Source organism: Piliocolobus tephrosceles, chromosome 18 (assembly GCF_002776525.5).
Source record: "Piliocolobus tephrosceles isolate RC106 chromosome 18, ASM277652v3, whole genome shotgun sequence".
In the NCBI taxonomy this organism is placed as follows: Eukaryota; Metazoa; Chordata; class Mammalia; order Primates; family Cercopithecidae; genus Piliocolobus; species Piliocolobus tephrosceles.
This window is the reverse complement of record NC_045451.1, coordinates 37,053,499-37,071,760: the sequence shown is the minus strand read 5'-3', so window position 1 is coordinate 37,071,760 and position 18,262 is coordinate 37,053,499.

Sequence of the window (18,262 nt, the reverse complement as noted above, 5' to 3'; positions counted from 1 at the left end):
TATAGCATCTTTCAATTTCTAATTAGTTTACTTTCAGCAGCCCCCCATACCCTAATCCAACACCACTTTAGATTATAATGTTAAAAATATCATCATAAAATGTAGCCTTATACAAAGAGATGATCTAATTATTCAGCCTTGCTATATCAGCCTAATGAATTATGCGGTCTTGTCTGCAGTATTTCACCTGAGAGAATGAGTGTGTCAAACACTATAGTGCATGAATTCTCCAACCTGCCTGTGCAGGTGCCAGAGCAGTGAGTGTTTAGTGCCACGATCTGAGAGTTAGTTTTATGGAGCTTGAAGAGTGAATATTCATAATTCACATTTTTTTTCTGTAGGGGTTGGGAATAGGCATTATCCTGAGGGGCTTGTATGCACATAGAATATACTATATGTGATAATTGTTGTATATTTAATAATGTTCATTCAAACAAAGGGTAGACTGTTACATAATTATTTGCACATTATTCCAGAGTGGTAATAAGAAAATCTAAAAGGAATCCCCCAAGAGTTCCAACAAGTTTATTTGGGACAGATGAAAATCAACCTCTTGAGGCTCCTGTCAGGAGAACAAGAGGACATATTTACAGCTCTATCTGTGCACATGGGAGAAAGCTCAAACATCTATTCCATCTACTTAGGTGTACTGAATGGTCATTAAATGGAAACCTTTGGGCCTACCTGATTGTCTGTTCCATAGTCACCATGTGTAATTGTAGAACTGGCTTGTGCAGTCCCTGTGGGCTGTGGAAACTTTTGACTGGTCTGATGGAGAGTTTGCATTTGATAACCTCTGAGAACATTGCTTATCAGTGCATTTAGATTCGGTATAAGTGTGGGTTTAAAGTCAATGATGGTGACCATGTATTCTTATTTTGTCTTATAAATAACACTCTCAAGAGTAATGCATACATTGTAAATTTATTGTGGCTAAAAAGCCAAGTGCTCATTGGCATTAGCAATAAAAGAGTGATAGTTAACAATTTATTGCCTGATATTCAGGTTAACTGGCTGATGTCAAGGGAAAATTTATTGGACGTATAAGCCATGATTTTACATCAGTGAGCCAAATTCAACCAATGCATTTTCACGAATTAAAAGCAGCTTCCAATTTTAAACCTATCATTGAGGTTTAAAAAAAAAAAACAAAACACCTTTCCCAGAGAAGGTACTTACCTCATTGCTTGCCAGAAACTTTCCTCTGCCTCACACTCCACCTATGCTAATGTTGCGTGAAGAGAGAAGTTTGCATGAAGCAAAAGGGAGGAGGAGAGTTGGCTGAGTGAGGAAATACCTGCCTTGGGTATCAGCTCCCTCAGCTTTGATCAGAAGACCTCGATAGAAGATGTAAGTATTAAGGCACAATTATGTCCCTGGCCATGGTATGGAACTAGGTGAGAACTGGGAATTTCCACTTGGTAGTGGACATAGGGACCTCTCTGTGTCGAGATTCTTTTCCCCAGCATGCCGGCATCCTAATGGCATGGGGACCTAGACCTTTCCCTAGCAGCACCAGCTTTCAAGCAGCATAGAGGGCCAGGGATTAGTATCACCATTCATCCACTGAGGGATGATGGATGATATTCTCAAATCAGCAGGCCAAAGGTGGTTTAGGTATAATTTATACAAGTACAGATTGGATGAATTTTAAGCCAGTGAATGCGAAGGATGGGCTGGACTGTTATTTTATCAATTACCTGACAGAGGATCTTTAATGACTTCATGCTGTAAGTTGCAAAACATTTTATTAGCATCAACTCTAAATTATCTGGGGATGGAAGGAGCAGACAAAGCTGTACATCAGCATTTGTTGAACTGAGCCATATAATGAGGACCACTGGGGGTTAAACACAGTAGTAGGGAAAAGGTCATTGTTGCGGTGGTGCTTAAGAGCCCTTGATGGAAAAATAGATTGGGTAGATGCAATTCCAAGACACACCACTCAAGACTTCACTTCTTGCATTGAAGCTAAAATCCTGTCACTAGCGAACCAACCTAGTGGGTTTTAGAAATCTTTTCTGTGTTTCACATATTATAAACTTGAAGATTCCGTGGATCCTTCAGAGAACAAGGCCTTAGAGAATGGCCCCTGGCTGGACCAATCCAGGAATCCATTCATTCTTTTATTCAACAAACATAGAGTGAGCACTTACCCTATGTGAATCCCTGTGATTTCAACAAAGGAATCTGTTGCTCTCCCCTTCCATGCTAGTGCAGGAGGACAGCATCATGGAAAGAGGGAGGGAAATCCCAAAGAAAAGAGGAAAGTAATGATTCAGTCCACCAGTTCCAGCCTTAGACCTCTGCATTAATCAGAAGACTCTCCGTTTACTATGAATCCAAAAGATTTGAAGAGGCCAGTGGAGATGGATAGGCCATGAAAATACAGGAGCAAAATGTGTTGTTTCATCTGCATATGTGAGAAAGTGATCATGGAAAACAGAGTTGATCTTTACACTGAAATTTAAAAGATAATTGTTCTAGTAGACCAGATGGTGATGAAATCAAGTTTTTGACCTTTTCATGTAGTGTCCCATGTAGCTCCTGCAGCTCAGTCACTGGAGAACATACTTTTCTGAGAGAGTGTTGGTGCAATGGAAAGGCTGTAATCCTGGAAATCTGAAAGATCAGATTCTTGGCTCACCTTTCCCACCTCTCCTGGTCCCTTTTTCATTTGTGACATGAGGGTATTCAATTAAAGAAGCCCTAACAATGATCCTCCAGAAATATCAGTAAACACACACAAACACACACACACAGAGAGAGAGAGAGAGAGAGATTTGGCCTAAAAATGAGTCCTGCCTAAGACTATTCAGCAAAGTTAGCCTTACTGTGCAATAACTTGTGAATAACTTTATTACATTTCATCTAGTTTGAAAATTCTATGATTACATTTTTATATGCCTTTCTCCTTTATAATTGAGCATCTTTTGCAAATCTTTTATTTCCTAGTGTATATTACTTTCCCTGTGTAGGTTTTAAGGAAAGCTGAAACACTACATTTTAAAGACAAAAATAATCTGAGCAGTTGAGTGCCATAAAGAGCTGGTAGGCAGGTACTAGTTTGTGGAGTTCTGCAACTCAGGCCTCTGGACAGGGGGTTACACACACCAAGGGCTAAGGATACCCACAGGATGCTGACTTGATCCATTAGCAGATCAGCAGTCTACGAACTGAATATCTTAAAAATCAGAACCTGTTGTCTTTCAATCCATTGTGGAAATAAGGGCCTTTATATGGACTCCAAGAGTATTCTGGTCCAGTGAGGTAATAATTCTCATCACATCATAGAAAATGTATTGCCCTAATAGGACATGGAATGCCTGGGAATGTTCTTCAGTATTCAAGTAATCTGCATAGTAAATAGCATATTAATGATATCATTTACTCTGGCACCTAATGGTAAGTAGCATACAGTTAGGTATATTTTTTAACTACTAGAGCGTATCTGTGTGCTCTAGAAAAAATGGTGAGGCTTTGTAAGCATTTTAAGTAGTCAGGGGCAAGGTAGAGGTAAAATATCCCACTTTAGTCAAAGATTCATGTGGCATTTTCTTATTTGAATGTTTATAGATTCTTGTTGGAGGAAAGGGAGAGATGGCGATGTGAAGGAAAGAAGAAAAACGTAGGAGAGAGAGAAGGAAGGAAGACAAAAAGGAAGGATAAGGGAGAGAGGGAGGGGAAAAGAAAGGAAGGAAAGGGAGGGAGGGAGGAAGAGAGAAAGGAAAGAAAAGAAAGAAACAACAAAAAAAGTAAGTGTAGGGGATGGAAGAGGGGAAGGAAGGTGAAGAGAAGGGGAGGGGAAAAATAAACCTAAAACTGTGTGTGCATATGTGTGTGTGGCACGTGAGTAGTTGAAAATCTAAGGTTGGAATCAGAATCTAAAATGGAAATTTCAGTCATAATACTTAACTGGGTTGCTAACAACAGCTTGGCCATCAGCCTTCAAACAATAAAGAGAATAATTTTTTAAGAAGTTGACTCTGCCAAATGTAATATGAAGAGAGTTAGAGATGGGTCATAGGGCAATTACACAGACATAGGGGAATCATGTTTCATGATAGAAATTAGTTTAGGGTGGTTAGAAATACTTGTAGTATTCCATGTTTTTAAAAAAAGCTAGAGATGCCCAGAATGTTTTCTTAATAATAACATTTGCAGAGCCCCTTATAATTGACAAGGCATTTACAACAATTATCAAAGTGAATTCCCACAGTAACCCTATGAGCTTAAACATTAGACTTCCTATTTTACAGCTGAAGAACTACTACTCAGGAGGTTAAGGGGCTTTTCTCAAAATCATTCAGGAGTCGGCCATAAACCTGGGACCCAAAGCCAGACCTTTTCACTATGAATTACCCTCTCAGCCTCTCTGCCTTCACATCCATTGAGACTTCTGCAGTTACCTCTCTATGACAAAGCTGTAACCACCTAGAGAACAGATATGCACTTCTCACAAGCCCATGGCCACCTAAAGCTACTTCTATAACCAACACAAAAACTTGGGCTTGGAGATCTAGCATTGCAATAAAATTGTTTAAAATACAGAACTAAAATGTGTATTTTTTTTTCTCAAATGCAATGCTTTGAAGTATGCCTAACTTCTATAATAATAAAGCTTTATCGTGATAAAGTTAAGAAATAAAATCATATGAGTTGCTGAGTCATCAATAGTGACCTTGCTTGTGGACATTCATTTTTGAGAGACATAAGAGCTAATGACAGGCTTATGAGTTAACACAGGTGGCCGACTACAGTGGTTACAACATCCCTGGGTCCACCTCTGCTTTCAGAGGAACCTGCAATCTGTTGAGAAACACACCTGCACACATGGAAAGAAGGGAGAAGGAGAGACGTTAAAGGCAGGGAACTCAGGAATGTGTGTGCCCTGGTTAGGGATCAGAGTAAGCCTCATTAGTTAAACTGAAGGGCCCACCTTACAGAGCATCGGAGTGAGAACTGAGAGAGAGAGAGACTGAAATGGCAGACTGAGAAGTTGGGTTTTATACTGAGAAGAGAGGGGTGTCATGATGGATGACAGAGTGGAAAGAGGGCAGAGTGAGTGTACTTTGGGGAGACAAATCTAGCAGGAGCATGGAGAATCAATCAGATATAAAAAGTTGGGGGTTTGGGAGGCCTGTTGCAAAGATATGGTAGTATTATGGAATGAGGTAGTCTGAACATAGAATTACCAGTAAAAAGAAATTATTATTTCTATTATTAATAAGGAACATTGTCAGAACTGGCTTTGAATCATTTTGAGATGTATGATCAAAAATGCATTTTGAGGAATACTGGTGCCTCTGGAAACTAACAGACATTTAAAAAAAAAAAAAAAACTGTGGCCGGGCGCGGTGGCTTATGCCTGTAATCCCAGCACTTTGGGAGACCAAGGCAGGTGGATCACGAGGTCAGATCGAGACCATACTGGCCAACATGGTGAAACCCCGTCTCCATTAAAAATACAAAAAAAAAAAAAAAAATTAGCCGGGCACGGTGGTGGGCACCTGTAGTCCCAGCTACTCGGGAGGCTGAGGCAGGAGAATGGCGTGAACCTGGGAGCCGGAGCTTGCAGTGAGCCGAGATCACGCCACTGCATTCCAGCCTGGGCAACAGAGCGAGACCCCATCTCAAAAAAACAAAACAAAACTGTGGTCAAAATGTATAGAAATTACAAGTAAAATCAAGTTTTACAAATTTAAAGCAGGATTTACGAGAGACTTAACTCTGTAAAATGTACATTTTTCATTTCTGAAAGGACGATAGAGAATGCTGCATTTTCTGAACATTTTAAAGTAATTAGAATCTCCCCCCCCCCCACCCTTTTTTTCCCAGTAAAGAATCTTTTAGAATTTGTAGAAATGTCTTAAAGACTATTCTTGACCGGGAAATCAGAAACCTAGGTTTCAAGTTAGTTAGAATCTAATGGTGTAACCTTGGACTGCTATAGACCTTGATTTCTTCATTCATCTTGCTAACCTATTTTTCAAGATTAAGAAGATAAAAAGAGACTGCGGGGAAAGAATCAAGCTATCTGATTCAACAGCAAGTATAGCTGATGGACATGTTCTCTTATTGAGGCAATAATTAATTGGTTGCAACTATGCCCAGTGCTCCTGATTCCACTTGCTATAGTCCTCTAATACCACAGGAAATTATCTACTGGAAACAAGGTCAAGCTTTAGAATTTTCCTCTAGTTTTACAACTTTATGCATACCATGTCAGTATAAATGCCCCCAAATGGAATGGGAAAAGACAGCCCCATAGCATCAGAAGTGTTCCTTCTCACCAATGCATGTCTTACCTCCTCAAATATCCATGCAGGCAACCCCTACTGTTGTCTCCAGATCATGGTCGCTTGAGCCCAGGGAAGGATGCTAGGCTTTTATGCCAAGATCTAGGGTCTGCAAAACAGAAACATTCAGGAAAGAATGAATACTTCATACCCATAGATTGAAGTTGGTATCACTTTCTGCACCTGATATTCTCCAAAACTGTGTACAGATTGAAATGGAGCTTTACTGAAAGAGAGAACACTCCAAGAGCAGTACGACTATAAATAAAACAAAGGTGGCCTGGCATGTTGACTCATTCCTATAATCCCAGCACTTTGGGAGGACAGCCTGAAGCCAAGGGTTTGAGAGCAGCCTGGACAGTATAGTGAGACCCTGCCTCTATGAATATTTAAAAATTAGATGGGCATGGTGGTGTGCACCTGTAGTTCTAGTGATTCAGTAGGCTGAGGCAGGAGGATTCCTTGAATCCAGGAGTTCGAGGCTGCAGTGAGTGATGATTGCTCCACTGCACTCCAACCTAGGCAACAGAGTGAGATGCTGTTTTGAAAGAAAGTAAAGCTGAGTATTGTCATATGCCTACTGTGTGCCAGGCACTGCCACAGGCATTTTGAATGTCCCCTAAGTGCAGTGTCATGGACCACAAAATTGGTATTGGCTTCAGCTTGCCCTTGGTCTTGAGTTTTTGCTCTGCCATCTACTAGTGTAACTTTAACCAAACCATTTAAGTTTCTCATCTGTAATATGATACCAATGTATAGGGTTGTATTGAGCATAATGCGATATAAAATATGGAATGTGGTGCTGTGCATTCTGTAAATGATTCATTCATGTTAGGCTTTATTAACACTACTACTATTTTTTTCTCAATACAACTTCAAATATTCTCTAACACAAATGAAAGAAACAAAGACTAGGGCCCAGAACGATGTAAATCTACTTAGGAAATTTGCTAGGTGGAAGTTTATTATTAAAGGCAACAGAATATTTTCCTATTTCCCGTTTTCCCGAGTTGTGATCTCTCATTTCAGATAATATACTTTCAGATCTGAAGCACCAGAGAAAATGTCTCTATTTTGCTTTGACTTTTCTAGAGGGAGCTATCATGACTTCCATCCAGTTTTGGAGTGCCAGAGTTCACCCTTTATCATGCAGCCAAAAAGTCAATTTCTTAACAGCACAACCAACATATTTCCCAGTGCCCAAAGTACAACTTGATGGAATGCTGTTTGCCTTTCTCCCGCTTTTCAATCCCACAGTATCAGCCAGGGGCTCAGTTCTTAGCACATTAGTCTTTAGCCTATAGGAAAACTAACCAATCTTAGACCAAACAGAAAACTGCATGAAGTTTAAGGTGAAAAATAGAATGATCTGCAGTGTGCAAGGCAGATATTTCAAATTCCACGATGTTTGAAATGACTTCTTTAACATTTGGAGAGAAGAAAAAAATTGCAAATTAATTCAAATTAATTGTCTTGTTGATCTCTCCACAACTCTACCCTCTTGTCCTCATCATCTTCTTTCTTCTTACCTTCTCTTTCCTCCTTACTCTCCTTCTCTTCTCTCTGCTCTCTCCCTCCTCTGCCTCTTTTTTCTCCTTCCTTATAGCCATCATAATCACTAGTGTTGACTTTTATTCAGCACTTACTCTTTGCCAGACACTGTGCTAAACACTCAATGTACACTACATTCTTTAGTCTGTCTCGAAAAAAAAAATGTCCAGAATAATGCATTTTCTGGACAAAAAGAAAGTTAAAAGGCTGATGCCCAAAGGCTACAAAGTTTTCAGTGACAGTAAACCAAAGCCGAGTAGGCTAAGATGAGAGCCAGCCATCTCAATAGAAAAGGTTTTTCCTACAACATAAATGGAACTTGTATTGTTACCTTAATGCTAATATACTTTTAGGAAAGTAGTGAATGGCTTCATTTAGGTATACATGTGGATTTGATATATCCACTTTAAAATTAGTTAATATTCTTTTAAATGACTCCCATTTTAATTGAATCACATATTGGAATTAATACTTATGTATTTTTCTGTGATGGGGTCTTTAATAATTATCCTGGGGTGAAGAGGGGAAAGTGGAATGCCTTATTTATTCAACTCTTTATGTATATTTGTAATCCAACATAGATCAAACTTTTGCATTGAAGGTATTTTCATTTTGTATAATGCACATGTGAGTATTATTTGTGCAAACATACCACAAACCATATTCCCTGGAGTTAATTTGCACATTGTAAGAAACTGTAGCGAGTCAATGTGGTATGAAGCATGACTGTATTATGGTTTTGAAGCTTAGCAGAACTGGATTTTAATCCAAGTCCTGTAACTCCTTAGCTATGCGACCTTGGACAAGTTTCTTAACCTATACAAAGTCCATCAAATTTCCTTTGGTGAAAATGGGGCAGTAGTAGACACCTCTTGCAGCTGTTGTGAAGGTTACATGAGAAAGCACATGAAAAGGCCTGGCACACAGTACATGCAACAGAAGCTTCCTCCAACGTGATCCTTATTTATTGTAATAATGGCCCCCCATCTGTAGCTACACCTATATTGATCCCATATCTACATAATCTAATGTGCATGTGTGTTATATTGTATGTGTGTGCACATGTGTAGAGATACACTCACAACCACAATCATACTCCAAAGAACACACACATATGCCACCCCAGGTGTGCCCTACAATGTAGGGTCAAACCTAAGGAGGTATAAAACACCCACGTACACTCACTTTAGTCCGTTGGTACTCCATTAGGATCTGGCCTATACAGAGTTGTGAAAACTGATTCGATCCCTCTGTTCTGCCATGGTAACAGTACCCACGTTTGCCATAGATGTGTCCTGGCGCCATCTAGTGGGGGAATCCAACTTTCTGCCCCATAGTGCCTCCTTAGGCTTGCTCCAGCCATTGCTCCCACTCACCATTTTGTAGGCTGCCTCCGTTATCCTAAAAAGCGACGAAGCTGAAAGAGCTCCTCTGTATTTCTTTGCAGACCCTTTCCAGTTTTCATCCTGGGCGTTTCTGAACAGGATTATATCTCATTGAAATATTTGCACCTCTACCTACAGACAAGGAAAAGGCTTGGAGCACCTCCATTCATTGTGCCAACAGGACCTGAATGACCGTGAGTTGACCTGCATCATTTATAAGTCCATGTCTTCAGGATCTAGAAGGAAAACTCTGTATGCTGTAATTATATGGCTTTCTGAATTCACTAAATTTAGGAATATTTTATATATTTTTTTCAGAAAAAATATATTCTTTCTTTCAATGAGAATATTGACCCACAAAAAGATGCCACCAGTCAATTGTTTCAAAGAGATGAGATGGAACTGGTCATCCTTTAGCTATGAAGGAAGCCAAGTTGGTTATAGGAATTGTTACTACTATACCTAGATTAACCCATGGTATTCAATTTTCATTTTTTTAACTAGTAGATTTTATATAACAAAAGCATTAATAACAGTGGAGAAAATGCAGGCCATTATGGCTCTGTCTATACAGCTAATTAGTTTTGTAAGTTCTTCATCCCATTCAAAATGTTAAAGGTGACTGAGCAACATGGAAGAGGATGAGGTGAGGAGTAAATATCCTGGTTTAAATCTTATTGATTGGTTAATTAGTCCACATAACTAGTAAATGCTATAGAAAACCAGTCAAATCCTTATCAGTGTTCCAGTGAAGTGACCAGTTAAATGAATAATCCTGTTCAGGCTGCTTAAGTAACAGTAATGCATATACAATTTGGGGGGAAGTATCAACCCGTGATTCTTGCTTTCCCATCATCTGCCCCAGATCTCTGCCAGGGCCCAGGGAAGTTTGGACTGACTGCTTTTATTATTGTTTCACATTCATCAGACCAATAGTAGTGCTGACGATGTTACCTATAATATGATCAATAGAAATGGCCGAGCTTTCTGCCTAAGCATCCCCCACCTGCCAGGATGAAAGGAAGGGTATAGGTAGGGAAAGGGTATTAGAGTGGCAGAGATAGGTGAGATGAGGTTCATTGCTGGATAGATTTGACCCAAACTTCTGCTGCTACATTACTAAGCCAAACCTTACTGAAGAAGATAGGAATTCAGACATGAAATAAGTAGATTGTTTTACTCTTTGTGTGTACGTAAATGAGAATTGCATAAATTTACTCAACCTGACTCATATCATGAGAACTTAACTCATTTGAAAGGCTTGGGTTCGTTTTGGCAACAGTCGAATGCTCAGGTTTGCCTTCCTGCTCCTTTGTTTAAGGGGCAAGTGACGTGCATTCTGTGTATCTTGAGGGAAATCAGAATCTCAGTCTCTGGGTTGGGGAGATAGGAAGGAAAGGAAAGCCTTACGCTTTCATTATGCTTGAAGTTACTTATTTGCAAAGAGCTTCTTCATCAGATGAATGTATCTGTTATTCTACAATGGCTTCTCAGTACTGCTGCCTTTGTTGTAATGTTACATTTTGTATCTAATATTTCTTGCTACTGCTTAGAAATCACTGTGACTACATTGGTCTTTATCGATAATTTTATGTAGTATAATCCATCACCATGTTAGATGTTGGGGCAGGGAAGAGGGTATTACTTTGTCTTTCACTTGGTGCTCAAACAGCTCTCTCATATTGATTTCTTGGCTTGCATGTTTGTTAAATGATGATTTGCACTTTTCCAGTATTGTGTTTATCCAGATTATGTTTCAGATGTGTCTATAACATATCATCATTAACAACAAACATTTATTGAACACTTATGGTCTGTGGATGAGGCTCCAGGCTAGGTACTGGGAATAATAAGAGAAATATAATGTGACCCCTACCCTGGGGGATTTTATTATCTACTGGACCATGTCTGTTAAAAAAAATAAAATAAAGAAAGAAAAGGAAAGAAAAGAAAAGGAAAAAAAGATACCTAATAGCTTATGTCCAGTGAGTGCTACAGGCAATAAGTACTCTTGGAGTTTAGAGAAGGCAGTGATTGGTGAGGACTGGATGGTCAGGGAGGGCTGTAGGAATGAGATGAAATTTGAGAGGCTTCTTAAAAGATGAGAAGACTCTTTTTATGGGATACTGAATATACTGAGTTTCTAAAAACCATCGTGCCAGGAAAAAAAAAAAAAAAAAAAGCAATGCCTGTATCTTTAAACTAAAATTGCCTTATACATTATTCATGAGTTTAAGACTAAGAATCAATATTCACCTGCTTTCCACAGGGCTTTGTGCTGAGTTCTATTGTTAGTAGCCTTGAACGCCTGTCTTGCACACCGAGGAAAAGTCAGCCCTGTTAAGTTTGTCATTTAGATTTCTGTAGCCTCGTCAACTTTTAAGATTATCTTTTGCTTTGTCTAAAATTTGCCCTAGTTTTTCCCTTATTGAAAGCCCTAGTCAAAAAAAAAAAAAAAAAAAAAAGAAAAGAAAGAAAGAAACGGACGTTCAATGACTTCTTAAGGTTAAATGAGTTTTAAGATAGGAAAATAGGAAAGGGGGGAAAAAAAGTGTGACTTCCTTGTGAATGCTGCTTCATCGTATCGTAAGAAGTCAAGTTTGACCCTGGAGAGGATATTAGTCCCCCAAGGGAAATATCCATTTATGAGAAGTTCTAGGGGTTTTCTTCCATAGGGGAGAGATGCTCAAACATTTTTGAAGATTGAAAACTTCACTTATTACTTCTGTGGGACTTCACTGGTCTAGATAGATATTTGCCTCAGCTTATTGACAGAAAGCTTTGCAGGAAGACTGTCTGTGATTATGATTATTCGTATTCTAAGGACTAAGCCCTGTGACTTTCCCAGTACCAGTTCTTTTTACAGAACTCTCTCCGTGGTTTCTATAATGGTATTTGTTTTGTCTCTCTGTTTCATAATTTATTTTGGCTTTGGTGGAATGAGAGGCAGGGAAGAAACAAAATCCATATTTTCTTCTTTTTGTTTCTTCATACAGCGTATATTTAGGGACACCTATTGAGTACATAACATGAAGCATTCCACAAATCTCCAGGAAACTCTAGCCTGCTTGTTGTGTCAAACATGTAAAAAGGAGTGAATATTCACACACTCTGAGTTAATCGGTCAAAACATAAAAGAATAAACTTTTTTCCCCCCATAATCGCTATCCTCACTTCTTCCAATAGCAGTGGGGTAGATTTAAGTATTCCAATTAAAGCCATTTCAATCTTTTTTATTTTAACATAGTTTTTTTAAGTGTGATCTGGTCTAACTTGGGCAAATATTTAGTGAATTTCAAGTATAAATGCTCAATCAGGGTTATTTTCCCTTTTGCAAGAAGCACCCCTGTGTCCCTTCCCAAGATGTCGATGTGTGCAGGGAAAGCTATGTTTTCTGGGACAAGGGGGTGCCTGTGGGCTGTCCTCACTGCTGGCCACCAGAGTGAGGCTGGTCTGGTCTGATTCCTGAATATTTTGTACTGGCATCTGCTTGCTGTGGCTAATCTCATCGGTTTTTTGGAGGTGATGTGTTGGTGCTCACAGCTGAAGCCCATACTCATTGAAATATATCAGTGTCGGAGAGGCCGTGTACTTTTTGTTCTTCTCATCTAACCCACTGTTACAGACTCTCAGCACCCCTCTGTCCCCCACCCCACAATCTGCGGTGTATGGGAACTCACAGTACACCTGCATGCAAAGCACACATCATGTGTACTCAGAGCTCTCTCTGAGACCCACTATTTGAGACTTCCCTCCATTTTGGACATAGAGGGGCCGAGTAGCAGTCCTGGGTGTTCTGGAAGACCTCATTTTGTCTAGTCCAATGTTTCAATCCACTTACTTCCCACCTTTGGCCAAGGCCCAAGAAAGGTAGGGCCTTTGATTCTCAAAGAAGCAAACTATATTCTTATCCTGGGGACATCCACACAAAATCCTCCTCCTCATCTGGAAAAGAACTCTCCTCTTCCTATCTGGTGAGAACTTCCCTTCTTGTCTATTCTCTACACTCTAAGTTAGGGTAATAGTCTGACATTGAGTTGCCGGGATTGGCTGCTGATCTGGAAAGAGGAGATTTTGGAATTTCAAAAAGCCCTTCTCTCTTGGCCAACCTTGACTTTCATAACCTTTATGTCTCTATGGATTCAAAACCCAACTTTCCTCCTTTTCCTTGCACTCCTGCTTTAATAATTCTTATCATCCCCAAAGCGACAGATGTTTCTAACCAAATATGGAGAGCACATTAAACTACATAAATATAAATATTTATATATGTTTTTATATATAAGCCAAGTTACATATCTAATATATAGTATACATATATTATATATGTATATTACATGTATATATATCATCGTATACACATATGTATATATAATGTACATATATTACATATTGTATAATATGTATATATATATATATGTCAAGCTACAACATCTACCAAAAACTGTTGAATAAGAAGAACAAGTCTCCACATAGTTATGAGTATGATTATAGTAGCCACAGTGGGTTAGAACAATGAGGAATGGCTTCTTTTAGGCAGTGGGTCTTGATCTGGACCTCAAAGAAGGAAGAAATAGCGTAGGTGAGAAGAAGAGGGAAAGGGTTCTCAGTCAGACTTCATGTCTTCCTCCCCCACATGCCTAGAGCTCTGTATTTATAACTCATGCACATTTAGCACAGTCTTTGTTATCACCAAGTTACTCATAGACATGTTTTCCTGTAAGATTATAAATTACCTGAGGATTGGGATAACAGCATTTTGTATTTCATATTTCTGTCTAATATTTTCTGGCTCTGTGCTTGTATATGATTGGTCCTTCTATATATTCAAAAGTTAACATGCTAAAAACTTAGGATGTTAAAATTATTTTTCTCTTAGCTCTCCATTTCAAAGTTGCTGTGTTGTTTTGCCTCCTATATCACAGAAGAATATTTTCAAAAAAACATCCAGGGAGAGATTTGCCTTAAATATTCTTCAAATACCAGTTATTCAGAGTCTCCTTTCTCTTCATCCTTCTGATCTGTGGGATTTCCATAAGGTGATCACCTCCAGTTACTTTTTTTATTGTAGTAGAACATAAATAACATAAAATTTACCATTTTAATGATCTTTAAGTGTACTGTACATGAGCATTAAGTACATTCACACTGTTATACAGCCATTGCCCATCTATGTCCAGAACTTCATCTCCCCGAAGTGAAACTCTTTAATCATTAGATAATAACTCCTCATCCCTTCCTTAGCCCCTGGCAACCACCATTATTTATGTCTTTATAAATTTCATTCTAAGTACCTTATATAAGTAGAATCATAAAATAGTTGTTCTTTTATTCTAGCTTAGCAAAACATCTTTAAGTTTCATCCATGTTGTAGCATATATCAGCATTTACTTCCTTTTCAAGGCTGAATAATATTCTATTGTATGCAGAGGCCACATTTTGTTTCTCTCTCATCTCAAGTTCATGAAGAAGATAAAATGCTTCTTACCATCCAGTCAGCATCTATATGCATGCTAGTATTTTTGGTAACTTGATTCCCTTTATATTGTGAAATATATGACTGTTTGACTTAAGAGCTTGAATACAGATCTTCCTAAAAATATATGCCATGTGGTACCAACCAGAAATAGCATTTCCTCTGAGGCAGTAAATAGTAATTCTGAGGTCAAGTCGAGTAATAGCTTGGATTTTTAAAAGAAAAACAATACTTTTAAAATTTTATGTCTTTAAGCTTTCTTTCTTCTGCAAGTCTTTGAAGTGGCTAGAGACATCAACCACTAACTGGAAGAACACTAGTTCCTCAGACTGCTCATCCTAAAAAGATGCCCTGCACGAAAGCACTATGGAAGGTCAAATCGATTTGCGAGTGTAGCTTTCAGTAGCATCCCTTGCAGGTCCTCTTGGTCCACATGTACTAAATCTCTGAGAAGTCTTGCTGCTTTTTTTTTTTTTTAAAAAAAAAAAAAAAAAAAAAAGCTTCATTGATTTTACTCAGCATTTTCCAAACACATCTGAATTCAGAATTAAGTTTTAGTTGTTATTTTGGTAATACTTTGAAATATGCTGGATTAAAACAGGATAAAATCTTGAAGAAGATAACAAAAGTCAGGGCATCTGAAAAACAAAAATGTATAAGTGAGTCCTCTCAAAGCGCTGACCTGAGTGGATTGTGATCCATAGACAAATTTGCCTCAATTTTCCCATCATTAGGACAAAGTTACTTAGATTCATAGCCAGATAATTCATATTATTCATTTTAAAATCCTTTAGCTAAACTGAAGAATTTTTCTTGCCTGCATAAAGAACATGGAAAAATTAATGCAGTAAACCCTTTTAATACCCTTGTCTGCATTTTTGTGAAAGACATATAGCAATGGTATTTATATAAATTTGTTTAAATAAAATGCTGTGTAAATAAAATTTTTTGTATAGTCTTTTGCTCTATGGAGAAAGTAATAAGTGAAGGCAGTTAAGTCCTTTGTTAGAAGCATATTTACAACAAAGGAAACTGATTATTAATCATGGGGTCGGTCCTCAGGTGGTAGAATCTAGAGAGTAAGAGGAGGTGAAAGGCAAAGGGTTATCAAAGCCATGGGTGAAATATTCAGTGGGGGCTGTATGAGACTCATGGAGAAAGATGCATTTGCAAAATAGCAAAGAGAGCTGAAAGAAAAATAGTTCCTTGTTTTCGTGCCTCTGAAAACCTGAAATACCAGTTACAAAGGACTTTTCACAACTTAGTAAATTTCCTATTGTTTGTTTTTAACCTGCATTTTCAAACTTTCCTAAGTAAATATCTTTAGTTTACTTTTAAACAAGTATCAGGGTTATTGAGGGACAGGGAGGCAGGAAAATACATGCAGAAAGTATGTTAGGAAGGGGAGAATCCCTGCAACAGAATGGATGAGTGGGCAGTGATAGGAAAAGACTGCAGAGAAGGAGAAACAACCAACAAACAAAATCAAATGTAAATAGACCACGAAGCTATTTAAGATTGAAGAATTAGTCCACATGGCAGAGGGTTAAGACTTGCAGAGGGTTAAGACTTTGAATCTTAGCTCAATGATAGATTTTCTGTCAGAAGTTAAGGTGGCCATGCTACTTTGTTTTCTGACAGCCAGTAGGCTTGCAGTAGCTATCTGGTAAATGAATGAGAGTCTAACTTAGACTTAGATCACATTATTAGATTAAAAAAAAAATGATCTTGCTCTCTATCAGCTAAAGTCATCCTAATAGAGCTAGGAAGTACCCATTCCTGATAGTAAGCAAGTAGCTGATTTGGAAGTTGGAAAAATGCCCCTGGAAGGAAGTGTCATCCGGTCCTGTTTAAACCAAATCACCTGGTCTTAGCCAAGTGACCACCTTCACTGGGTTTATCTTGCAGGAGAGTCTGTGAGGTAAACACCATCTAGAAGGAAATGCCAAGTGGTTTTTGCAATCAGTTATCAGGCCCTTACTATGCACAGACTTAAGGTCAGTTTTGTCATTACTTAGTCCTAGGTTTCTGGATTCTTTAAAGGGGAAAAGGTGTTTAGCAAACAAAAAATTGGGGGCAGCCACTAATTCATCAAACTGAGGCAAGGTTTTGAACTTGCCTGTTTTAAGCTTGACCTGTGTCCCTAAATGAGTCTACAGTGAACCTGTCTATCTTTCTGTTGTCACAGGCATTGGACCTTGGGACAGGATAAGAAGCCATTTGGGATATAAGTCACCATTATATTTGCTGAAGGCATTTGACATCCTGCACTCGTGCCCTTTAATTGTGAGACTTAGAGACTGATCATGAACTAATTTGAACCAAAAAGGGAAATGTTTGCATATGTATTAATTTGTTAGAGCTGCCATAACAAAGTACCATAGACTAGGGGCCTTAAGCAACAGAAATTTATTTTCTTGTGGTTCTGGAGGCTGGAAGGCCAAAACTAAGATGTTGGTAAAATTGGTTTCTCTCCTTTTGGTTTACAGAGGGCTACCTCCTCACAATGTCCTCACATGGCCTTTTCTCTGTATATATACATTCCTGGTGTCTCTTTTCTGTGCCCAAACTTCTTCTGTTAAGGACACCAGTCATACTGGATTAGGTACCATCCTAAGAGTCTCATTTCAATTGAATCACCTCTTTAAGAGCCCTATCTTCAACTACAGTCACATTCTGAGATTTTGGGGGTTCAGGCTTCAGTATATGAATTTGTAAGATGAGGGCACAGTTCAGCCCATAACAGGGTCATTTGATCAAACCATCTAACTGCCAGGGGTACAGCTGGACCAGGAAAATGAGAAATCATATATGGTCAAGATTCTCTTCTTCTAAATGTTGTCTTTGCTCTTTTCTTTCAGTCTGCTTCATTGTCCCAGAATAGCTCATGGCTCCTAGCACCTCTGGCCTCACATCCTTACTGCATTATTAAAGATAAAAAGAAGTGCCCTCCTCCCAGTTTGTGTTTGGAAAATCCAGGGGAAAGCCTCTGATTGGTCTGTCTTGCATCCTGTGGTCTCCTACGGGCCAGTGTGGCATGGGAGTGAGACACTTTTATTGGTCCAGAATCAGCCAGTGCTCACTACCAGATCAGTCACTGCAGCCAGGGAGGCAGGGTGTAATCAAAATAGCAGCGCTCATCTGGAACATATTTCAAGAATGAGTGGGATGGGAGGAGGAGGAGTTCTCCCAGAGAAGCTTACCACCAGAAAAAGTGTGACCCATACAGATACTCAATGTGTCATTTGGGGGTCAAAGACTGTCAGGTCAGCAGGAAAGTTTCAATGCAACATGAAAAGTACCCTGAATAGGGATCTCATGTAACCTTCAACAGAAAACGTGCAAAGGATTTTACGGCAGCACTTGGTGGGAGCCCACAGTGTCTTAGAGTGTGTAGAGGTCAGCAAAGCCTTAGCATAGGGAAGGGTCTTCAACCTAGCCCAAGGAGAAGAAAGCTAGCCACATAACGTAAGGCATGGGAAAGATAGGCAAAGGTTTATGTAGGAGCTTTAGGGGAACTCTAGGAATTTCACAATAGTGGCATGAAATAT